The sequence below is a fragment of the Pelobates fuscus genome, chromosome 11, assembly GCF_036172605.1.
Source record: "Pelobates fuscus isolate aPelFus1 chromosome 11, aPelFus1.pri, whole genome shotgun sequence".
Lineage (NCBI taxonomy): Eukaryota > Metazoa > Chordata > Amphibia > Anura > Pelobatidae > Pelobates > Pelobates fuscus.
Window position 1 is genome coordinate 58,731,051 of NC_086327.1, and position 24,651 is coordinate 58,755,701.

The following is a 24,651-nucleotide window of genomic DNA, read 5'->3' on the forward strand; positions in this document are numbered from 1 at the left end:
AGCTGGGTCATTTCTCGTATTTCCTTCAGCATCCCTTCCCGGACGGCTTCAGGAATACGGTAAGGGGGCTGTCGGAGGGGAGCCTGCCCTGGGGTTTCTACCTTATGCATGGCCAGGGTGGTGTATCCTGGTTCCTGGGAGAAGGTATCCTGTTTTTCCCATAGGAGCTGCCTAGCTAGTTCTAGTTCAATGGGGCTCAATCGGTCTCCCAACTTCACTAAACTAATAGGGTCGGTGTGGGTTTCTCTCTCTAGTAGATCAGGTAAGGGTAAACTTTCGGGGTCATCCGTAGCTGGGGCACAAACAGCGTGAATATCTTCCTGCCTTTCTTGGTATTCCTTTAGCATGTTCACATGAAAGGATCGTCGGATCCTTTCATCTGCACAGCTGGCAATAAGGTAGGTGGTGTCGCAGAGTTGGGCTAGAACCTTGTAAGGACCCTGCCACGCAGCCTGCAGTTTGTTGTCCTTTACCGGTTTCAGCACCAATACCTTCTGCCCTATGTGGAATAGTCGTTGCCGGGCACCCCTATCGTACCATTGTTTCTGTCGCCCCTGGGCCGCCTGGAGATTCTCCCTTACCAATAGAGAGAGTTGCTCCATGCGGTCCCGGAGTTCCAGGACATATGGCACAATAGGTGTCCCTTCCTGTCCGGTTTCCCCTTCCCAGTGGTCCCGAATGAGGTCAAGGGGGCCTCGCACCCTTCTCCCATACAACAACTCAAAGGGGGAAAAGCCGGTAGATTCTTGGGGTACCTCCCTGTAACGGATCCACTGGCACCCCGTCTGGGTACCTCCGTTGAAAGATGCTCCTAGCGCTTCCAGAGGACTCCAAGCACTCCACCAGACACCATAAGCACTGCAGGCTGCAGCTATCTCCCTTCAGAACGAAGCAGGAACAAGCTCTTACAAGAGCTCAGTGATTATAGCAAGGGAATATGCCTAGCATAGCAATCCCTTGTAGCAGATTCCCCCAATAAGAGACAGGACTCAATTTGAGGGTAAAAATAGAACTCTCTGGCTGCTAGCTTGCAGCCCTTTTTATTAGGTGCTCCCATGAAGGGGAGGGACACACAGTAACGTACATTAACCAATCACACAATAGTTACATCCCACACATAGCCCTCCCCTCTACCTGTAAACTAATTATCTGTACACACAGGAAATACAATTATCCTAGGTAGGGAAAATACAGTTTTTACACACCATTCATAACTCCCAAAATATACATCACATTCGCATAAAAATACATATACACAATCAATCCATTCGGGGGAACAACATACTCAAAAATCATACGAATTGGACCAGGGGTTCAAAAGTTAGTACAAATGTGCATTTGACCTTCTGGAAGCATGGTTTTTAGAAGCTCAAACTAGTTCCCCAGAATCCTCTATCCTGGAGACAATGGAGAAGCTGATTTAATTATATCCAGGGACAAACACAGCCTCCATTAAGCACATGTTACCAGCAACCACCAAAAGACATAAAAATACATAACTCCTGTTATACTAAACAGAACCCCCACATTCAACCCATCCCCAGATGGCTTGGATCTGAGCGCTCAACATATCCAAACAGCGTTTAGATGCCACAAACACAGTTCAAACGCCATGGGGTTTAAGTTTCGTATGGGCTGATGAGAGGGCCCATAATCCTGGGGCAGCCCAATAACCCACAGTATGCCCAAATACCGTGCATAAAGGGCCAAATCGCCCAGGGACCGTAGTCACAGGGTAAGAGGCGGGCAAGCAGCCCCCTCCAAACCACAGTGGCGAAGTGGCTTTCGCTACATATCTTCCCATTCGGGGGTAGACTAACCAGGTACCTGACCTTCTGCCGGTCAGTACCTAGATTAGTCGGGCAGCCCACCCATAAAACAAAATTAGCAGAGTAGCCCACCCACAAAACAAATTTAGCAGTGTAGCCCCCCCACAATAAAGAATTCACAGAATGGCCCACCCACGGTACATAGTTCACAGAGGGTCTAACCCACAAAACAAATTTAGCAGTGTAGCCCCCCCCACAATAAAGAATTCACAGAATAGCCCCCCAACAATAAGTCATACTGGCCTGTAGGTCCCAAGTTGTGGGGTGAAACTGTGGCACCCTCGGCCTTGCTGGGCAAATGGCTGTGAGTACTTGGGGGCCAGATGCCCGATGTGCTCTGCTCCGGGGTCAGAGCTGGGGTAGTCTCAGGGTAAGGAAAAAAGGAAGGACAGAGGCCAGCGGCGCTCTGCCCAGTTGCCAGCTCTTCCGCTGAGGCAGCCTGTAGAAAGTCAGGTTCAGGGGAAGGAAACAAGGGAGGACAGAGGCCAGCGGCGCTCTGCCCAGTTGCCAGCTCTTCTGCTGGGGGGTCAGGGAACAAAGGAGTTGACTGGGGAGGAGAAATATCACTTACCTCCCCCTGGTACTCCGGCTGCTGCTGGGGGGGGAGGTCGATGCTCTCCACTTTCTGTAACTCCAGCTCTAGTTGGGGATCTGGGCCGGTTGCCCAGCATCCCTGTAGGGCCGGTGGAGAGATCTCGGTCCCATCTCCACCTGCCTGCAGGGGGTCCTCCCAGGACCAGTCTATGAGGTCCTCTACCTCGGGTACCTCTGGTTGCTGTTGGGGAGGGAGACCGGTTGTCTCTTCCTCCAATAACACATTCTGCCGCTGGGGAGTGAGACCGACTGTCTCCCCTCCCTGTAAAACATACTGCCGCTGGGGATCTGGGCCGGGTGCCCAGCATCCCTGTAGGGCCGGTAGAGAGACCTCGGTCCCATCTCCACCGGCCACCTCGGTTTCTTCCTCGTCCCACTCTACCTGTGGCTGGAGTTTCTCCCAACGTGCCCACTGGCCTTCCCTCAACGCCCTGTGTTGTATGTTCCGGGTCACCATGTCCCACACGAACCGCACGTATTTCTCCTCTGGATTGGGTCCGTAAAACTTCAGGCGCAACCCTACCATCGTGCCAAACTCTAGTACGGAGTAGCTATACGCCATGCTTGCTGTAGCCACTGCTGGTTCCATTATGTTGCTGAAGATAGGGACGCTGCACAACTCCACACGTTACCGGTGTCTCTGAGCTGCTTCTCCTCGCACTAGGACGCCATCCCACCGCTTGCCACCAATGTAACGGATCCACTGGCACCCCGACTGGGTACCTCCGTTGAAAGATGCTCCTAGCGCTTCCAGAGGACTCCAAGCACTCCACCAGACACCATAAGCACCGCAGGCTGCAGCTATCTCCCTTCAGAACGAAGCAGGAACAAGCTCTTACAAGAGCTCAGTGATTATAGCAAGGGAATATGCCTAGCATAGCAATCCCTTGTAGCAGATTCCCCCAATAAGAGACAGGACTCAAGTTGAGGGTAAAAATAGAACTCTCTGGCTGCTAGCTTGCAGCCCTTTTTATTAGGTGCTCCCATGAAGGGGAGGGACACACAGTAACGTACATTAACCAATCACACAATAGTTACATCCCACACATAGCCCTCCCCTCTACCTGTAAACTAATTATCTGTACACACAGGAAATACAATTATCCTAGGTAGGGAAAATACAGTTTTTACACACCATTCATAACTCCCAAAATATACATCACATTCGCATAAAAATACATATACACAATCAATCCATTCGGGGGAACAACATACTCAAAAATCATACGAATTGGACCAGGGGTTCAAAAGTTAGTACAAATGTGCATTTGACCTTCTGGAAGCATGGTTTTTAGAAGCTCAAACTAGTTCCCCAGAATCCTCTATCCTGGAGACAATGGAGAAGCTGATTTAATTATATCCAGGGACAAACACAGCCTCCATTAAGCACATGTTACCAGCAACCACCAAAAGACATAAAAATACATAACTCCTGTTATACTAAACAGAACCCCCACATTCAACCCATCCCCAGATGGCTTGGATCTGAGCGCTCAACATATCCAAACAGCGTTTAGATGCCACAAACACAGTTCAAACGCCATGGGGTTTAAGTTTCGTATGGGCTGATGAGAGGGCCCATAATCCTGGGGCAGCCCAATAACCCACAGTATGCCCAAATACCGTGCATAAAGGGCCAAATCGCCCAGGGACCGTAGTCACAGGGTAAGAGGCGGGCAAGCAGCCCCCTCCAAACCACAGTGGCGAAGTGGCTTTCGCTACACTCCCTATAAGCGAATAACAGGTGGGGTAAGAATCTCTCCCAGTCTCTGCAACCGTCCGTAAAGGTCCTCAACATTTGTTTGAGAGTCCCATTAAAGCGCTCACAGAGGCCGTTGGTCTGGGGGTGGTACGGGGAGCTGAGCAGGGGTTTAATGTGGCATACTTTCCATAACTGTTGTGTGAGTAAGGCAGTAAACTGGGTTCCCTGATCGGAGAGGATTTCCTTAGGGAACCCCACTCTGGTGAATACTCTAACTAACGCATCGGCTACCGTCTCAGCTTCAATATTTGACAGAGCTACTGCCTCCGGATACCTGGTCCCATAGTCCACCACAGTAAGAATGTATTTCTTACCGGACGGACTAGGTCGAGCTAGGGGGCCTACAATGTCAACGGCGACCCTATAGAAGGGTTCCCCAATGATCGGCATCGACATTAATTTAGCCTTAGGGTGATCCCCCCTCTTACCCACCCGTTGGCAGGTGTCACAGGTTCTGCAGTATTGCCCGGGCCAGAAGAAGTTCTGGGTAATCCTATGGGCCGTACGACGTACTCCTAAATGGCCAGCTAGGGGTACATCATGGGCAATCCTCATGATCTCTTGCCTATACTTTTTGGGTAGCACTAGTTGCTTCTGAGGGACGGGGTTTCTACCTGCTGCGGGTTCCTGAGGGATCCTGTATAGTCTATCCCCCACCCACTCGTAGCTTTCCCCATCTGTCCCCGGTTCCCCTTTATCTGCCTTATCCCTATACTTTCGTAGGGTGACGTCTTCCCGGGTCTCCCTCCCAAAAGTCTCAGGGGTATCCCAGTCTAAGGAGGTCTGCCCTAACGTCACAGTCAGAGGATTAGTTCTTACCTGGGTCTCCGCGGCCGGCTGACCGATTCCAATGGCACGGGTCTTAGCACGGGTGGTGACAGGACAAGCACCAGCAGGGCCTTGAGGGGCAAAAGCGGATAACAGAGGAGCCAAATCATTTCCCAAGAGAACTTCGGCTGGTAACCCCTTCATCAGGCCCACATTTACTTGGCCGGCCCCTACCCCCCAATCCAAATGCACTCGGGCCGTAGGGAGACGATGCACAGCGCCCCCGGCCACTCTAACGGCCACAGTTTGTCCAGTATGTTCTTTTTCTGGGATCAGGTCGTGTTGGATCAATGTTAGTGTGGCCCCAGTGTCTCTTAATCCACTGACAACTTGTCCATTTACTCGGACTGTTTGCCGATGATGTTGGCGGTTGTCTACGGCAGCTGCATATAAGGGGTTGGCTTCGTGTAAAATTTCCCATTGCTCTTCCCCCATGGGCCGGGCTTCAATGCAATGGGCCCCTGAGGTAAAGGGCCGGCAGGGTGTTCCCCTCGGCAGGCTTCCTCCAAGAAGTTTGTCGAGCTGAATCTAGTGGGCATTTGTCTCTCAAGGGGCCCACCTGCTGGCACCTATGGCACCGCTGGCGGTCCGTGGTACTGGACTGGGTGAAGCGGGAGGAACTGTTGTAGGCGGGTTGGTTAACGGGGGTGGTTGGAGTAGTGCTGACGGGGCAGCTTTCTACTCGGGGAGTTGTCTTTTGGACCGAGGGATCAGGTTTGCGGGCATCCGCATACTCGTCGGCCAAACGAGCGGCTTCGGGTAGGGTAAGAGGTCTCCTATCCCGAATCCACTCTTGGATCTCTTGGTCCACCTTTTCGAAAAAATGCTCTAACAAAAACAGTTGTAGTACCTCCTCTGCGGTGGTAGCTTGGCACCCATCCATCCAGTGGGCAGCCGTGCGTTGTAATCGGCAGGCCCACTCGGTGTAGGAGTCACCGGTTTGCTTCCGAGATTCCCGGAAACGTCTCCGATATGCTTCAGGAGTTATAGCATATCGGGACAATAGGGCTTCCTTGACCAAGCGATAACTTCCCAATTCATGGTCAGGAATCGCCCGGAAAGCATCACTGGCTCGCCCGGATAATTTGCCCGACAAAATCTTAACCCACTCCTCGGGAGGTACTTTATGTAGGGCACATTGACGCTCGAAATCAGCTAAGTACTGGTCAATCTCCCCCTCCGTTTCCACAAAACTTTTAAAAGCGGCAAAATGTACTTTCCTCTTTTCCTCTGGAGTTTGGAAAGTTCCAGCAATTGGACTGGCACTGGCTGGAGTCTGGCGCCGGTTGGCATCGACTGCTGCGATTACTTGTGTAACGATCCTAGGTGAGGGATTCGGTCCGTAGTGAGCCAGTCTTACCCTCACCTCGTGGTCGAATAGTTCGTCTTCCGGGGTTCGGACCAATGCGACCTCCGGTTCCGGGTTTAGTTCGACACCCAGTTCGCCAATTTGTTCGGCTAAGTCCAATGCAACCAATTCTGCCAGAATGTCTCTTTTCTTTTTGTTGCTAGCCGAACGACCCCGGCTCTCCAATAAGTCTTTCAGGGTAGATCGTTTCAGCCTTCCGTAGTAGGCTTCCATCCTGATCGCTCTCGGTAGCTGTCCTTCTGGGGTGAAATAACGATCCCGCCGCTGCCACCAATTGTAGCGGCACCCCGGTGTAGTAGGGGTTTACGCCGCTGAGAAGGTGTCTTTTCCCCCAAGATGAAGTCAGTTATAACGAAACACGTTCCGAGAGAATACGAATCAGCATTATAAATATCCCCTCCAAGCACGAGACGAGACTCTGTGTTGAGGGTCAAAAGTAGGAATAATCTTTATTCTGCAACTCGGGCTTTTATGCCGTACAACAACTCCTCCCCGTATCCGGAGGAGATAATACATTTACAGTGGGAATCCCTCCCACTGTACCGTGCAGAATATTTAACAGTTATTTGTAAGTTTAATAACACACACAAAATGCAACGGAAATACAATGTACTACGTGTATCAGAGAACGGAGCTCTAGGGGAACAATATACGTGAAAATCCCCTAAATCGGTTGGGCCGTTCACTAGATACACGTTTGCACCATTTACTCTGGAACCACATAACATAAACGAAAACTCTCTAGTGGATATAGTGTCTCTAGTTCGGTAATCTGGATCTGTCGAACAGCATGAGTGTCAGTTACCGGTAAGGTGGAGATTCGTCGTGTGAATAGTTCGTGAGGGTTCGGTCATTAGTTCGTGCGGTCAAAATGGCCGCGACCATTGTTCTCCCCACGTGGCTGCGTATACCGAACAGATCCAGAGCAGTTCACGATAATCCAGGTACAAACAGGCAATTCTCCGAGATGGTATCTGTTACTCCCAAAAGGGGTCTGTCACAATACACACAGCCATGTATTATACAGAGAGCAGCACTAGACAGGGAGCACTGACTGTCCCAGGATATTATTCACACAGCCATGTATTATACAGAGAGCAACACTATACAGGGAGCCCTGACTGTCCCAGGATATTATTCACACAGCCATGTATTATACAGAGAGCAGCACTGTACAGGGAGCGCTGAATGTCCCAATTTCTCAAATGTTGGCAACTATGGCACTATATCAAGGGAATTTTTTTTTTTTTTAATAATCCCTGGTGGAAAATAATGAATCCTCATTAAACTCTGCTCAGTGAGCAGCAGACTTCTCTCAAGATTGTCAATCTCCCTCAGTGTTGCAATTTGCCTCTCCAGATCTCCAATCTGAGCTTCCAGAAAAGCCACTCGCTCACACCCACCACAGAGGTATGGACCCTGGACAGATTTACCCAGGCATGCATACATGCAGCACTGAGTAAAACTTGCAATCTTGCTAGCACTCATCCCCAGTTACAAAAACACAAGTGAGCAAAAACAATATATACCCCTCTTTGTTTAAACTCCTGTTGTTTAACCCCTTAAGACCGCAGCCAAATGTACAAGTTGTGATCCAAAATAAACGTAAACAAAACCTGGCATTTGCGCTATATGTCTGTCCAACCGTAATTCACCTCTTTCATATTAAATGCACCCACACTTATTATATATCATTTTATTCAGGGGAAACAGGGCTTTCATTTAACATCAAATATTTAGGTATGGAACATAACTTAATATGAATACAATATAAAAAAATTAGAGAAAATAAGATTTTTTTTACATTTTCTTAGTTCTATGTGACATTCTAACTGTGAATGTCATAATACCGTTTGCTTTTACTGCAATAAAATACACATATTTGTATTCAGCGATGTCTCACGTGTAAAATAGTACCCCCTATGTACAGGTTTTATGGTGTTTTGGGAAGTTACAGGGTCAAATAAAGCATGTTACACTTTTCAGTTTTTTCACATTGCCAGTTTGGTTACGTTGCCTTTGAGACTGTATGGTAGCCCAGGAATGAGAATTACCCCCATGATGGCATACCATTTGCAAAAGTAGACAACCCAAGGTATTGCAAATGGGGTATGTCCAGTCTTTTTTAGTAGCCACTTGGTCACAAACACTTGCCAAAGTTAACATTAATATTTGTTTGTGTGTGAAAAATGCAAAAAACTAATTTGAAAGCCAATTTTGGCCAGTGTTTGTGACTAAGTGGCTACTAAAAAAGACTGAACATACCCCATTTGCAATACCTTTTGTTGTCTACTTTTGAAAATGGTATGCCATTATGGAGGTAATTCTTATTTCTGGGCTACTATACGGTCTCAAAGCCAACGTAACCAATCTGGCGAATTTCATTGTGAAAAAACTGAAACGCAAGCCTTTTGTTTGACTTTGTAACTTTTGAAAACACCCTAAAACCTGTACATGAGGGTAAAACCTGTACACTCAGGAGACTTTGCTGAACACAAATATTTGTGTTTCAAAACAGTAAAAAGTATTACAGCAAAAATATCGTCAGTGTAAGTGCCTTTTGTGTGCGAAAAATGCAATAAATTTCCCTTTCCCTGACGATATCATTGTTGTAATACATTTTACGGTTTTGAAACACAAATATTTGTGTTCAGCAATGTCTCCCGAGTAAAACAGTACCCCCCATGTACAGGTTTTATAGTGTCTTGGAAAGTTATAGGGTTAAATATAGTGCTAGCAAATTAAATTCCCTATACTTTCGGCCTGGGTTGTTAGGCAGGTCCCGCAAATTGTAATTAATTAGGATACCTAATTATGTAAAATTATTACATAAATATATATGTAAAATTATTATATATACACGTGTGTGTATATATATATGTATATAATTTTTTTACAATTATTTTTATTTATATATAGGTATACATATAGTGATGTATACGTATATACTTAGGTATATACATATATATATATTATTTCGTTCTACGTGTATTTTGATATCAATATATATATATTAATATCAAAATACAGTTAGAACGAAATTACACACATATATATTTTTAATTATTTTTTTTAATTTATTTATATTTTTTTATTATAAAATATAGATATATATATATATATATATATAATTATAATTATGTATATATTTAATCAATATCCTTCTACGTGTATTTTGATATTAATATATATATATATATAATTATATATATATAAATATTAAAATACACTTAGTGTATGTGTAAGTGTGTGTCTATATATATATATATATATATATATATATATATATATATATACTTAGATCATATATATAATATATATATAAATGATCTAAGTATATTTGATGTGTAACTGTAATTTATTTTATTTTTAACTTTAAGGGGTTAAGAGGGGAGCAGAGGGGCAGAGACAGTGTCAGCCAGTGATTTTACATCACTGGCTGACACACAGGATCAGTGATCACAGTGACAGGCTGTCACTGTGATCACCTCCTGCAGATCACGGTAATTGGCCACAGGGGGAGTGCCTGGGTGGCCAGGCATGCCCCCCACCGTGATCTGCAGGGGGATCCTGCCTGCAGTTACTATGGGTCAGCCAATAGGCTGACACATAGTAACCTCTGATCGCAGTGACAGGCTGTCACTGCGATCAGATCGCAGGGAGAGGCTGTCTCTGCATTCAGATCGCAGAGACAGCCTCTCCCTGCGATCATACTCTGCAGATCGCGGTCACTGACCGCAGGGGGACTGCCTGGGGGGCCAGGCATGTCCCCCGACCGCGATCTGCAGATTGAAAATGCCGCGGCTCCATGTGTCAGCCGATTTTAAAATCGGCTGACACATGGTAAATACCGATCGCAGTGACAGCCTGTCACTGCGATCGGAAGCTGCAGACCGCGGTCCCCAGGCACAGGGGGGCTGCCTGGGGGGCCAGGCATGCCCCCCGACCGCGATCTGCAGCGGCCATGTGCCGCCGGCCACGTGGGGGGTAAGACCGCCCAGGACGTACTACGCCGTCCTGCGGCGTTTAGAGCCGCCCAAATAAGGACGGCATAGTACGTCCTGCGGTCTTAAGGGGTTAAAAAAAAAAATATGGTGAAAATTTAAAAAAAAAAACATGTTTTTGGACTTTTACTTGAAAAATCTTTTACTTATCTACAAAAGCTAATGAAAAAAACTGCTAAATAGATTCAAAATTTTGTCCCGAGTTTAAAAACACCCAGTGTTTACATGCTTTATTGCTTTTTTTTGCAAGTTATAGGCCTATAAATACAAGTAGGAACTTGCTGTTTCAATATATATATATTTTAAATGTATCAATAGTGACATTGTAACACCGTTATCTGTCATAAATGCCCGAAACACACCTAGCATGTACATATTTTTTTTAAAGTAGACAACCCAGGGTATTCAAAATTGGGTATGTCACTTCCGGCCGGGACCTGAAGCTGAGCGGACGCCATAACTGCAGGCTCCCACCTTGACACTCTCAATCCGCAAACATCTTGAAAACCGCCCGCCATCCGAACCACAGCACATCGGAACCGAGACCAGGTCCGCACACCGAACCGGCAGATGCCTTTTCGATACACCCCGAAGTCCGGAGGCACTAAACGCAGACCCAGGGCCTACCACGCGCCGAACATCCACGGCCTTGAGCAATTTCTTGGCGCCTACACACAAGGTGACTCAGACGCGGAGAGCGACTATTACCCGTACCTGCAGGAGACCCCCGAACCCATGGGGAAACGCGGCCAGAAAACCCTCACGGGTCCCTCCGCAACACAAGACATAGGCACCTTGCTCCAACGGCAGACGCAGCCCAGGCCCCCCGCCAATGCCCAGACGCCGTACCACTCACCGGCTCACACCTCGACCCAAACGGACCAGGCTCCCATGACGCCGGTACCAAACACAACTCTGGGGGACACTATTTTTGCCACCAAGCAAGACCTCCTGAATTGGACACAAGACATACAAAAAACGCTGGCCGCAGACGTGGGGCGCCTGAAAACAGACATGCATAATGTCACAGAACGCGTCCAAACCACGGAACTTGACATTTCAGAACTCCAAAACGATATGGCAGACATGAAAAACGCCATGCTTCAATTACAAGCCGCGCAGCAGAATCTAACGCTGCAGATGTCCACTCAGGAAGACAGGGCCAGGCGGAACCATGTAAAAATCCGAGGCATACCAGCTACTATTCAGGCTGAAGATCTGCCGCACTACGTCCGCAGGCTCTTAGCCACCATCCTGCCACCGGCAGTATGCCGGAAAGTAGAGCTGGACAGCATATACAGACTACCGGCGAACCCCAGGTCGCCTACTACACCTGCTAAAGATGTCATACTTAAATTCGCCTCCACACGCGACAAAACTCAACTCCTGACAGCAACCAGAGGTAAAACGCCCCTTACATTTGAATCAGCCCAATTATCGTTTTACCAGGACTTAACCCGGGCCACCTTACAATGGCGCAGGACGCTGTCAAGACTTACCAGCCATCTACGTACCCTAGGGATGCCCTATCGATGGGGCCCACAAAGATCCCTACTAGTTCCGCATAATGAAACTACCCACAAAATAACTTCAGAGGTGGAGGCACCCGCGCTTCTGACGAAACTGGGACTGCCAGTCATACCAACCGACTTGCCTCATGAGCCCCAGCATGGAATGGGAGACCCAGCCACCAGCACGCCGTTCATCCCACGAGAAAGACCGACGCCGAGCCCGCAACCCGGACAACAGTAGATGGCATGTCCCCAGAGGCCAACACCGTCGGGCCGAAGATGCTCCCACACACAGATGACGCACTTACCCACGTTACAGTATACCGTCTCTACCAGAATCACGGACCTTGGGACAGTCTAATATAAGTATTATATTGTTGTGGTTATTGATGTCTCACTAGCACACCCTTACTTCATGGGGTACATACGCGACACCGGAACCGAGACGTTCCACCCAACGTGTATAATTTAAGTTACCTGCCAGTGCCTATGGCAATTGTGCCTTATTTTCGTTTCTTGTACCCCTTAGCTGGCACTACTCAACATTTACATATTAAGCATATTAGAAATTTTGCATTTTTCATTTTAATATTATTTGGATTACTTGAACCATGTCACTAATCACGTCATAAGGTCAGCATGTACCACTTGTTCTCGCCTCAATGATAATTGAGCATTCTCCCCCACAGGCAACCTGCCGGACGCACCTCCCTACACCAACGACGTGACCCTTGCTCTTACTCTTAATTAATATCTTTGCAGCTTTACCAATGTTGTACTCTCGACACCAACATAAGTTTACCACTCCACCTTATTTACTGTTAGGCTGTCCAGGCTCTCAGGGCCACCATACTTTCTAAATGTTATTAGACAACTACCAGCAAACTCATTAACGCGAGGGTTATTCCTAGTTCACTTTCGCTTATGCCATTGCAGTCTTAAGCCATACATAATCTGCTATTACGGAACTTAACCATATCAGCGTCTAATACTGCCTAGGGTTGCCATTAGCCTGTCAAATTAAGCTAACAGTTGAATTACGACTGTTCATTCTCGTTTGTAATACTCTTGAAATCCTACATTTTCACACGAGCTGGCTCCTATGTTTAATACCGCAAGCACATTAGACATACTATTTCAGATTGCACTCAACCAACATCGTACATAGCATGTTCACTCTACTATATTCTTCACGTGAAAAACACAGCGTACGCAATCATTAATTGCTCTCACGTAATAACTAAACCTAGCCTGTATTAATCTGTTACTCTATTATACAAATGTGGCAGTCTTTCATGAGAATGTATCCCACCAATGCTGATCACTTTATTTTGTTTTACCTGGTACTAACTTTTTATGCTGTATTTTGTGACGCAAATGCCATATTATAGAACACTACAAAATATAAAAGGAGGCAGACACTCATGGGAGAGGCTGCAATATGTTCGCATGACCCCAATTTGTATGGATAACGTGCAACCCCTTCGTTCTTTTCTGTATCCCATTTACAATATGCCTCAATAAAAGAAAGATTGACAAAATTGGGTATGTCCAGTCTTTTTTAGTAGCCACCTAGTCACAAACACTTTGGCCAGTGTTTGTGAATAGGTGGCTACTAAAAAAGGCTGAACATACCCCATTTGCAATACCTTGGGTTGTCTTCTTTTGCAAATGGTATGCCATCATGGGGCTAATTCTCATTCCTTGGCTACCATACGCTCTCAAAGGCAACCTAACCAATCTGACAAATTTCAATAAAAAAAAAAAAAAAGTAAAATCAAGCCTTATATTTGACCCTGTAACTTTCACAAACACTATAAAACATCTACATGTGGGGTACTGTTATACTCAGGAGACTTCGCTGAACACAAATATTAGTGATTCAGAACAGTAAAATATATCACAGCAATAATATCCTCAGTGAAAGAGCTGTTTGTGTGTGAAAAATGCAAAAAACTTCACTTTCACTGACAATATAATCGCTGTGATATGTTTTACTGTTTTGAAACACTAATATTTGTGTTCAGCGAAGTCTCCCGAGTAAAACAGTACCCCGAAGTACAGGATTTAGGGTGTCATAGAAAGTTACAGGGTTAAACACAGTGCTAGCAAATTAAATTATCTAGACTTTCGGCCTGGGTTGGCAGGCAGGTCCCTCGAATTGCAATCATTAAAATTACTTAATTAGGTCAAAATATTACATAAATATGCACGTATAATTTTAATATATATACATATTCATATATTTGACGTCTACGTGTATATTTATGAAATTATTTATGTAATTATGTATGTGGACATATGTATATTTCGTATTATTTTTATTTATTTATTTATACATAGATATATATATCATTACATTCTAAGTGTATTTTGATATAAATATATATATATCAATATCAAAATACTGTTAGAATAAAATTGCATTTATATATATATATATATATATAATTTTTTTTTAATTATTACAAATTATTTTTATTTTTTGTTATTTATTTTTATTAACATATTATTTGTATTTTAGAATAATATATATATACCATATATATAGTTATTATATATATTGTATATATTCGTGTGTAATTTAAATATAAGTGTATTTTTATATTAATGTACGTATATATAAATATAAAAATACACTTAGTATGACATTATATATATGATATATATACATATATTATATATAGGTATATATAGATATAATACATGTATATATATATATATATATATATATATATATATATATATATATATATATACATATTATATTTTTTTTTACACTGATTGGTTTTTTTTTTCAACTTTATTTTTGATTTTTCACTTGCAGGGAGACTGCCTGTCAGCACAGACAGTCCCCCTGCAGGCAGATACACAGACACCTATTGCGGTCATGTGATCGAGTGATCACATGGCCGTGGGGTCCTGATCTGCCGAGGGGGGACTGCCCGGGCAGACAGGCAACCGGGAGGAGAGCTGATCGCCGCCGTGGGACCGACGGCGATCAGGTAAGTTGCCCAAGACCGTTATGACGGTCCTGAACCGTCAGCGGTCCTTAAGGGGTTTTATAAAACCAGCAAAAAAAAAAAAATATATATATATATATATATATATATATATATATATAAGAAAAGGGGAAAAAGTGACAAAAAGTGTAAAATAAATCAAAACAGCAAGGAGAAAAATAAATTAAAAAGGGTCAAAGTTTAAAAAAAATACAAAAAAAATAAAAAAAATTAAACCTGCTTTTTTTCACTTGGTATTAACCACAGTTCACCAGTTCACCAACAAACTCCTGTTGTTTTAACCCCTACTTAAAAGAGACTTCTTTAAATAGCCTACTTTCAAGCAAACTCCAGTGAGCAAGCACTGTGAGTCAGTAGTGGGTTTATATTGGCAATACAAATCCCACACAGGTGGAAATTGAAGATTATGCTAGCGTTAGTGTACTTATAATCTTAATTTTAATAATGACAGGAGGCGAGTATTTTGCATAACTCTCTTTACTAAACTCCATAGCAGTAAAGAAAGTGAAACATTTAAACCAATCAAAATGCAAAATAGGGAGTATATTATCCCAGTAAATAGGCTCCTCCTCCTCTTTCAGAAGCGACATCAGAACAGGGAAGAAGGTTAGCGATAAAAGTCTGTAGTAAACATCAACTGTGGTATCTAACTGGAATGATGAACGTCTTGGCATGAGTGGGAACAGGCACCAACGGGTGATAGAAGTCAAATCTAGAAATAAAGTAATCCAGGAGCTTAAAAGTAGAATGTTAAAAATAAATAAATAATACAGTAATATTATCAGACAGATACTGTAAAATAGATCAATAAAAATATCAATACAAAATACAGAATAACGGCTGAAACATTCTTGCAAGATAACTAGAATACTCAAAGTATCTAGCCTCAGTCCTGTGTTGCAGCACTGTATGGAAATCTAGATGTGAAGTCCAGATAATAAATAAATCAGTCCAGGCATATAAGCAGATAAATATTGCACACAGAGTAAATGATATGTCTCATAAAACACCTATGATCTGCTGGAAGATCAACAGCAGAATCAACTGAGGTGTTTATGAATTATTCTACTTTCATATAAAAAGGGAGGAAAGATACATATAAAAATAAAAATAAAACCAGAGTAACATAAAAGATCTAGGCTGGTTAGTACAAAGAACTGACAGCCTAATAAACAGTATTTTAGTCTGAGAGATCTGAGCTGGCTGCCAAAAAACTGCATGTAACGGATCGCCTGGCACCCCGACTGGGTACCTCCGTTAAAGGATGCTCCTAGCGTTTCCTGAGGACTTCAAGCACTGCAGCAGACACCAAAACCACCGAATCAGAGAAGCGTATAAATCCTCTCAAGCATATGAATGCTGTAGACAGTTGAATAGGAAACCATACGAATAGGTTTACACTCCTAGCAGTCAAACTGGAACAGCATACAATAAATCCTGCCCCAATAATGAGACGACACTTCACTTTGAGGGTTAAGCAGGAACTGAGGCTGGCACTCCCAGCCTGGTTTTTATTACAGTTGTTGAGAATACAGGTCCGCCCACAGGGAGGGACAAAACAACCAATCAATCGGTACAATACACACAGACACTCCCACACAAAATCCTCCCCTCTGCCTGTAATAGGATTACTGAACACAATGGGTAATCTCATTATCACAGGCAGAGAAATACAGTTTTATAAACAATATCACAGGGACCCCAAAACATGCAATAACCCCATATAAAGTATATCCTCAGAACCAGGGGATCTGGGTGAACCACATATCCAAAATTCACCCAGATCCATTCAGTAGTTTAGAAGATACAGTTTAATGCAGATTCCGCAGAACATATACAGATTATATAAAAAATAATTACTGTATAATGTGTCCCCTGCTGTATAGTTTAAAACTACTGCACGATGTCTTTGTGTGCCAAATACCGGCGAGATGGCACCGTGTAGAAAAGTCACAACAATGTCTGTGAGTTAAAATGTCCGCCATCCATTGTTCTCACCATGTGCTTCATCCATTGTTCTCACCATGTGCCTCTGATACATGAAATGGTGGTCACCCAGTAACTCCACAGTATGTCCCCAGATGGTTCTTAAAGGGCCAGTAAGGTCATACATAATCCATTATGCCCAAATATTGTACTTGAAGGGCCATATCTCCCAGGGACCATAATCACAGGGCAGGAGGCGTGCAAGCAGTCCCCTCCAGGAAACTGGGGCAGACTCTGGTGCAGTCTGGGGCAGTCCGCTACACTGCAACTGTAGTATCAAAAATAAAACAAAACAAAAATGGATCTACAAATAAAAATTGTGAATCATATAGATACTTTAGAATTGGATCCGTGTAACACAAGGATGACTTGTAGATAATGATGGCTTTGAGAAGAAAAATTGCTTTATTATGAAAAGTCCGTATTAATAATAAAATCAACAAAATAATGCATCAAAAATATACTATCGAACTGTTCCAAGGTAGGAGAAAGTAAAAGGACCATATAACCTGTACAGTCCCTCTGGATGGTTGTGGATTATGGTATCTTCCTTCCAAATCAATAATGCAGCAGCCGGTGAGGACGGCGTCCGCATTCTTTGGTAGATCACCTCCGACCTCACATCGAGGGGTGAATCACCAGAGTTTCGTCAGGCAACAGTTGTAGAATGTCGAGTCCTACTTTCTCCAAAAGTTCTCTTCGTGTAGGTTTTAGCCTTACGCGTTTCATAGGGTGCAGCCCTATTTCATCAGAGGCATAACCTTGTCTTGTTCCATATCGTTATATATATATATATATATATATACACACATAGTATCCCACAAGTCATCAATTAAATAATAATTGGGCATCAAATCTGGATAGCATACAGAATGTAAATGTTATAATTATAATCGATCAATTCAACTAGGAACCATAAATTCATGTAGTACATGTCAATATATCTGCAGATAATTAAAGTGTAACACACTTAATTAAATAAATGACAGAGCATATCTGAATAATAGTCCCACAAGAACCACATACTGAATTTGAACACACATAGAAGAATATTAATTAAATATTGCACTTTGTTAAATAAATGTATCAGGGACCACAAATAGATATGGTACATATAGACAGATCTGCAAATTGGTGAAATGTAAAAAATAAAGAATAATAAATAAAGAAATAAAGAAATAGATAAAAAATATAAAACATAATAAAGAGAAAATATCTAGCACATTAAAAACAAAATATATGTATGTTCTTATCAATACATAAAACAAGTCTGTTAATAACACATTTGATTTACTCATATACGATCGAGTAAATGACACAAAATGTCTGAATGGTAATCCCATAAGATCCACAAACTGAAATTGGACAGAAATAAAAGAATGTGACAAAGAAAATTGCACTTTGTGTCCTTAAATAAAATATTAGATGAATGAATTGGTGGAATATGCAAGAGATTAGCTGCTCATAGAAGATCTATCCATTTCTAAACCAACCGATGGAGATAGCAGCATAATTGTAATAGGAAGAAATCAAATAATGTGAGAAAGATCCACCTGGTGATTAAAACATAGATAATATAAAATAGAGACAGCAAAAGTACAAACAAACCAAAAAAATAAATAAAGGGAAATTCTGACCCCTCTTAAAATTTATTATAGGAAAGCATTTAGTTCAAAGTCCACGTTAAGACCCTTGGGTACTAGGGTATTAAGAGTAAAAATCCATTTAGCTTCTTTCTGATCTAAGTTTTTTTCAAGATCACCGCCTCTCCAATTGGTTTCTACCTCTCCATTACCATAAAATCAAGACCTTCTGGATTTCCACCATGGAATTCCTTGAAGTGCCTAGATAAATTATGTGTAGGTAGACCCTTTTTCACATTCTGTATGTGTTCTGAGATTCGTGTCTTGAGTTGTCTTTTTGTCCTTCCCACATATTGTTTAAGGCATGGGCATGTTATTAAATAAATTACCCCAATGGTATTACAATTCATATTGGACATAATTGTATATTTCTTCCCATCATCAGCTGATGTAAAGGTTAGTCTCCTGTTTGCTTGATGAGGATTATTTCTACACCCTTGACATTTATTGCATGTTGAAAAACCTTTGTCAGAGACTTCTCTTTGATTTTGATGAGTGGATTTTAGTGTTGGTGCCAGCATCAATTTCAGATTAGGTGCTCTCGTATAAATAATCTGGGGCTTGTCTGTAATAATATCAGACAGGCTGGGATCACTTCTAAGAATACCCCAGTGTTTTCTTAAAATGTCCTGTACTGTTGACGCTTGATTGTTATACTGAGTGATGGATGCTGGTGTCTGATCCTGTTTTACTTGGGTTTTCACCTTTTTCTGTAGAGTCTCCTCCCTTGGGATGCCTTTAGCTCTAATTAGAGCTTTGTCTAAAAGTGGGATGGGGTAACCTTTGGTTACAAATCTTTGCTTCATTTCGTTCATTTGTTGATTGCACACTTCCGGCTGTGAGCAGTTTCTTTTTATACTCCTAAATGGCTCTGAGGAATGTTCTTAAGCCATGTAGGTTTATGGTGACTGTGGAACGGTATGAAACTATTGCAGTCTACATTCTTTTTGTATGTTTTTGTATGCAATTTACCTTCCTCAATGTAGATGCTTAGATCAAGGAATTCAACCTTCTCTCTTGAATGTGAGAAGATAAATATCAGATTGTATGGGTTATGGTTCAGATAAGTCTTCAAATTTTCCAATGATTCCAGGTCTCCCTTCCAAATAAAAAAGCAGTCATCAATGTACCTACGCCATAGGGACAGTTTTGCGCCGAATGGGCAGTTATCCCAAATAAATTCATCTTCCCACTTGCCCATAAAAAGATTGGCGTAACTCGGCGCAAAACGCGTTCCCATGGCGTTACCTTCCAGCTGGAGATAAAATTGTCCATCTGACCAAAAGTAGTTGTGGGTAAGGATAAAAGCAATGCATTGTATTAAAAAGTCTATTTGATCATTTTTCAATTCTGTGTACACTGCCAGAGATTATTGTGCTGCCTCACATCCCTGAAGATGTTCAATGACAGTATACAACGAGGTAACGTCCGCGGTTACTAAAAACATATCTTCTTCCCAAGTAAAATCGGATAAAATGTTAAGAATTTGAGTTGAGTCTCTCAGATAGGATTTTAAACATAAAACCGTCTTCTGTAAAAATTGGTCCACATATTCGGATAGATTTGCGGTCAAGGATCCTATACCGGATATAATTGGACGCCCAGGAGGTTTCTGCAATCTCTTATGAATTTTTGGCAGATGATAAAATATCGGTATCTTAGGGAATTTCACATTAAGGTATCTAAATTCTCTCTCACTAAGGATACCCCTTTCTTTACCATATTCTAGTAAGATCTTCAATTTTTCTGTGAATATGGACGGAGGATCTTCTTTTAATGCTTCATACGTGGATATCTCATTTAGTAGTCTACGATTTTCTTCTTCATAATCTGCCGTATTCAAGATTATAGAGAAATGAAAAGATTGGACCCAAAGGGTCCTTAAATGGGAGAGTAATCCGGAAAAATAATATAGACAACCCTACCTTTTAATAATCCTAAAGGGAACAAAACAGGGGAAGGACGGGTAGAGAGAATGGGTGAGGATGTACCAACCAGAAACTGTAATAGAGGGTCAGGTGCTTACTAATATAAAGAGGCTACTTGACACAAGTCTAACTGGAGGTGACTAAAAAATCCCCATATCTAAACCTCAAAGAGAGTGGTCCTAGGTAATCAGGAATGGCAAAAAAGAAACTTAACTGAATAAATTGAAAAGGAAAAAAGAAAACCTCTATAAGGGGACACTAAAGAAATCCCCAGACTTTGCCTTGACAGAAAACTCCTGTAGAAAGTGAACTGTCCCTGTATACCTCGGCGCTTGTGGAAAAGCCACTAGTGCCTACCATGACCAAAAAACCCTTCCTGTCCTAATAGCTTAGAAATTAAATTAAATTAAATCATAAGTGCTACCAGAAAGTGCAACAAAAATAAATAAAATAACTCGATGCGCGTTTCGGCATTTAAGCACGCCGTCGTCAGGAGCATTGAACTGTAACGGTTCCCTGTAATGGTTTAAATACCTTAGATTGTGATCAAACGTTAAGTGTTGCCGGCTGAATGCCCCACGTGGTTCGCCCAGTGTGCTCATCATTCATTGGTTCACTCTTACTAGCCCCACCCGTTGTTGGCCGCGTCATTTGACGCGGACCTGACGAAAACCGGATAAGGTGCTACAAGTGGGTAGTGCCTGTATGCGGTCTGATTAGATTAACGTCTCTCAAGTCCGCCCTTCTACTGCGTCAAATGACGCGGTTATGTGGACTTAGGGACATATCATTAACCCATATTGGGCAGTACTCACATGGGGGCCAATAGGGAGAACTGGTCCAAAAAGTATTGCGAGCAAGGAAGTTCCCTCGCAACAAAATATATATATATCGTTTAGATAAATGACGATCTAAGGCTACACTAACCAACCAATGAATGGGAAGTTAGTGGTGGAGACAATACATAACGCATTTCTGACACCTTGGGGCATTTAGACGGGGCATTCTATTCACAATAAGTATGTACAGGAACTGGACAGTGAAGATTATGACACAAGAGTTCCTATGCAATCTCTTATTTAAATTTAAAGGATAAGCATATAGTGCCATAAAGAAAGTATATACAAAAAGAACACAGCAATTTTTTGTGGTTTATATATTTGCTTATTTACAGTGTGATTAATAGTGTCCACATAAGAGGACTGGTAGGAATGTCCAATATATTATTTACATTCAAAGATAAAAGAGAAGTTGAATGGGCCAGATTAAAGGAAAGCTGAGAATGAAAAACCCACGTTCAGACCCGCGGGAGAGAGGGTCTTGAGTCTGTAAATCCAATAGGATTCACGCTGTATTAATTTCTTATCCCAGTCCCCCTTCCGTTGAGTTTGTGGGATATATTCTATCCCCATAAACTTCAATTTATTGGCAGAGTTCAGATGGTGGGTTTTCAAATGATGAGAAATTGGAGTTTCCAAAGGTCTTCTGACCGAATTAATATGTTCTCTAGTTAAAAAATGAGCGTACTGGAAAAATTTCGCTATTATTACTATCCGTGAATTCCTTGGATTTAGAATCGATGAATTCACATGCACTGCAGTGTCCACACTTATATGTCCCTTTTGGTAAGTAGTTTCTACCCTCTATTTTCAGGGGAGCTAGGTGGCGTTGTACCAGAGTGTCCCTTAAGTTTTTTCCCCTCCATGCCGTTACTGAGGGAAAAGTGGTGACTACCTGTTTGACTTGTGGATCGGATGTCAATATTGGCCAATAGCGCTTCAAAGTGTCCATCATGAAGTCCCATCCTGCATCATATGTGGCGATAAGACGAATCAGTTTTTGGTCCTGTTCCTGTGTCTTATCGTCGGTCAGGAGGGACTCACGTTCAGTGCTAATTGCTCTGGCGTAGGCTCTATGTAACACCCTGTTAGGGTAACCCTTCTCCTTGAATGCTCGCCTAAGTTCCCATGCTTTGTTTTTAAAGTCATCTTTGGAGGAGCAATTGCGTCTTAGCCTTAAATACTGCCCTATTGGTATACCCGCTTTTAGTGGTTGGGGGTGATGGCTATGCCAATTCAAAAGGCTATTGTTGGCAGTTTGTTTCTTAAAGAGGGTGGTTACAACGCTTCCCGCAGGTTGGATAGTTAAAGTTATGTCCAGAAAATTAAGTTTTTGGCCGCCCATTTCACTGGTAAATCTTAAGTTAAGGTCATTCTCATTAAGGAGTTTTACAAATGTTTCAAAGTCCTCCAAGTTACCTGTCCATATAATTAGTACATCATCTATGTACCGTTTCCAGCAGGAAACCATCCCCATAAAACGACTCAAATGTGGAGCTGATCTGATGTAATCTTCCCAGGTACCCAGGTAAAGATTTGCATACGAGGGGGCACACGAAGTCCCCATCGCAGTCCCCCTGATTTGCTGATAGATGGTACCGTTAAAAAGAAAGATATTTTTAGTAAGAACTGTTCTTATGTTAGCAACGAGTTCAATGTATGCAGCCGGGGATCTTGGACAAGTTCTTGTTCAAGGATAGATTGAATATTGTTAATTCCCTGTACATGAGGTATAGAGCTGTACAGTGACTCCACATCCAGACTGCATAATAATGCTTGATCTGGTATGGAGATATCCTTCAAGAAATTAAGCATTTGTTTTGTATCTCTTATGTATGACGGCAACTTCGAGACGATAGGAGACAAAATTTTATCCAGGAATATGCTCAGATTCTGAGTCAGGTTTCCGCAGCCCGAAACAATCGGTCGACCTGACGGATTGTCTAGGGATTTATGGACTTTGGGTAAACTATAGAAGGTTGAGAGTATAGGTTGTTTTACCAGCATGAACTCAAATTCGTTTTTGGTAATTAGGTTTTCAAGTAAAGCCTGGCTCAACATGGTCTTAATTTCTGCAAAGAATTGCATAGTGGGGTCATGGTTCAATACTTGATAGGTCTCTTTATCATTTAACAATTTTTGGACCATCTGTATGTAATTAGAATGATCCATGAGAACCACATTACCACCCTTGTCTGATGGCTTAATTACCAATTTATCATTTTCTTTTAATGCTGAAAACAAGAAACAGAGAGCGCTAGTACTAGATGAATGGCTAATATAACAACCAAAAGATATCTAGACAGTATATAAATAAATACCAATATCAATAGATAAGCTGCTAAAACAAAAGAAAATCCCAATTTCTAATAGACATGCATATTTAAAGTTTCAGCGCTTAGTAGATAATCCCCCTATAAATAAAGAGGGTCTTAAAATAAGAAACAGTGGAAGAAAATATGTGTAACACTGTAAACCATATAAAGCTAAAAATAAATATGGATAAAAATAATAAACTACAAAAATGAAAAAAGATATAAACTAAAATGGAAAAAATCCAACAGATAAAAATCCAGAATCAAATGTGGGAAAATGCCACTATTGAAAATCCAAAGTACAATAAAAAAAGGGGAGATGTAAGTCCTGCACCAAAATCCTAATGTGTAGTGGAGAGTAGGGGTCCAGATATACGAAAATACCTTAGATAAAAGGGAAACAGAAATACCGATTTTGGTGCAGGACTTACATCTCCCCTTTTTTTTATTGTACTTTGGATTTTCAATAGTGGCATTTTCCCACATTTGATTCTGGATTTTTATCTGTTGGATTTTTTCCATTTTAGTTTATATCTTTTTTTATTTTTGTAGTTTATTTATTATTTGTATCCATATTTATTTTTAGCTTTATATGGTTTACAGTGTTACACATATTTTCTTCCACTGTTTCTTATTTTAAGACCCTCTTTATTTATAGGGGGATTATCTACTAAGCGCTGAAACTTCTTTTAATGCTGACTTTTCAATTTTGGTGAGATTACCAGTGGATTCTATACGTAGGGTTCCTAATTTGACGTTTTCAATATCCCTGCATACCATATCCAGGAAGACTGCAATATTCTTGTAGTCTTTTAGATGTGGTGTGAAGCGGCTCTTAGGTGCAAGATGAGTGGTTGGGATATTGGTGACATTGGGGTTATTGGAGTCAAGGAGTTCGACCAGAGTCTCCAAGCAGTCCATATCCCTGATTGTCAATCCCAAACTGGATGCTTTCTGTTCTTTCTTGTGCGTATGATATTTATGTAGGGCCAACTTACGAGCAAACAGGTGCAAGTCCTT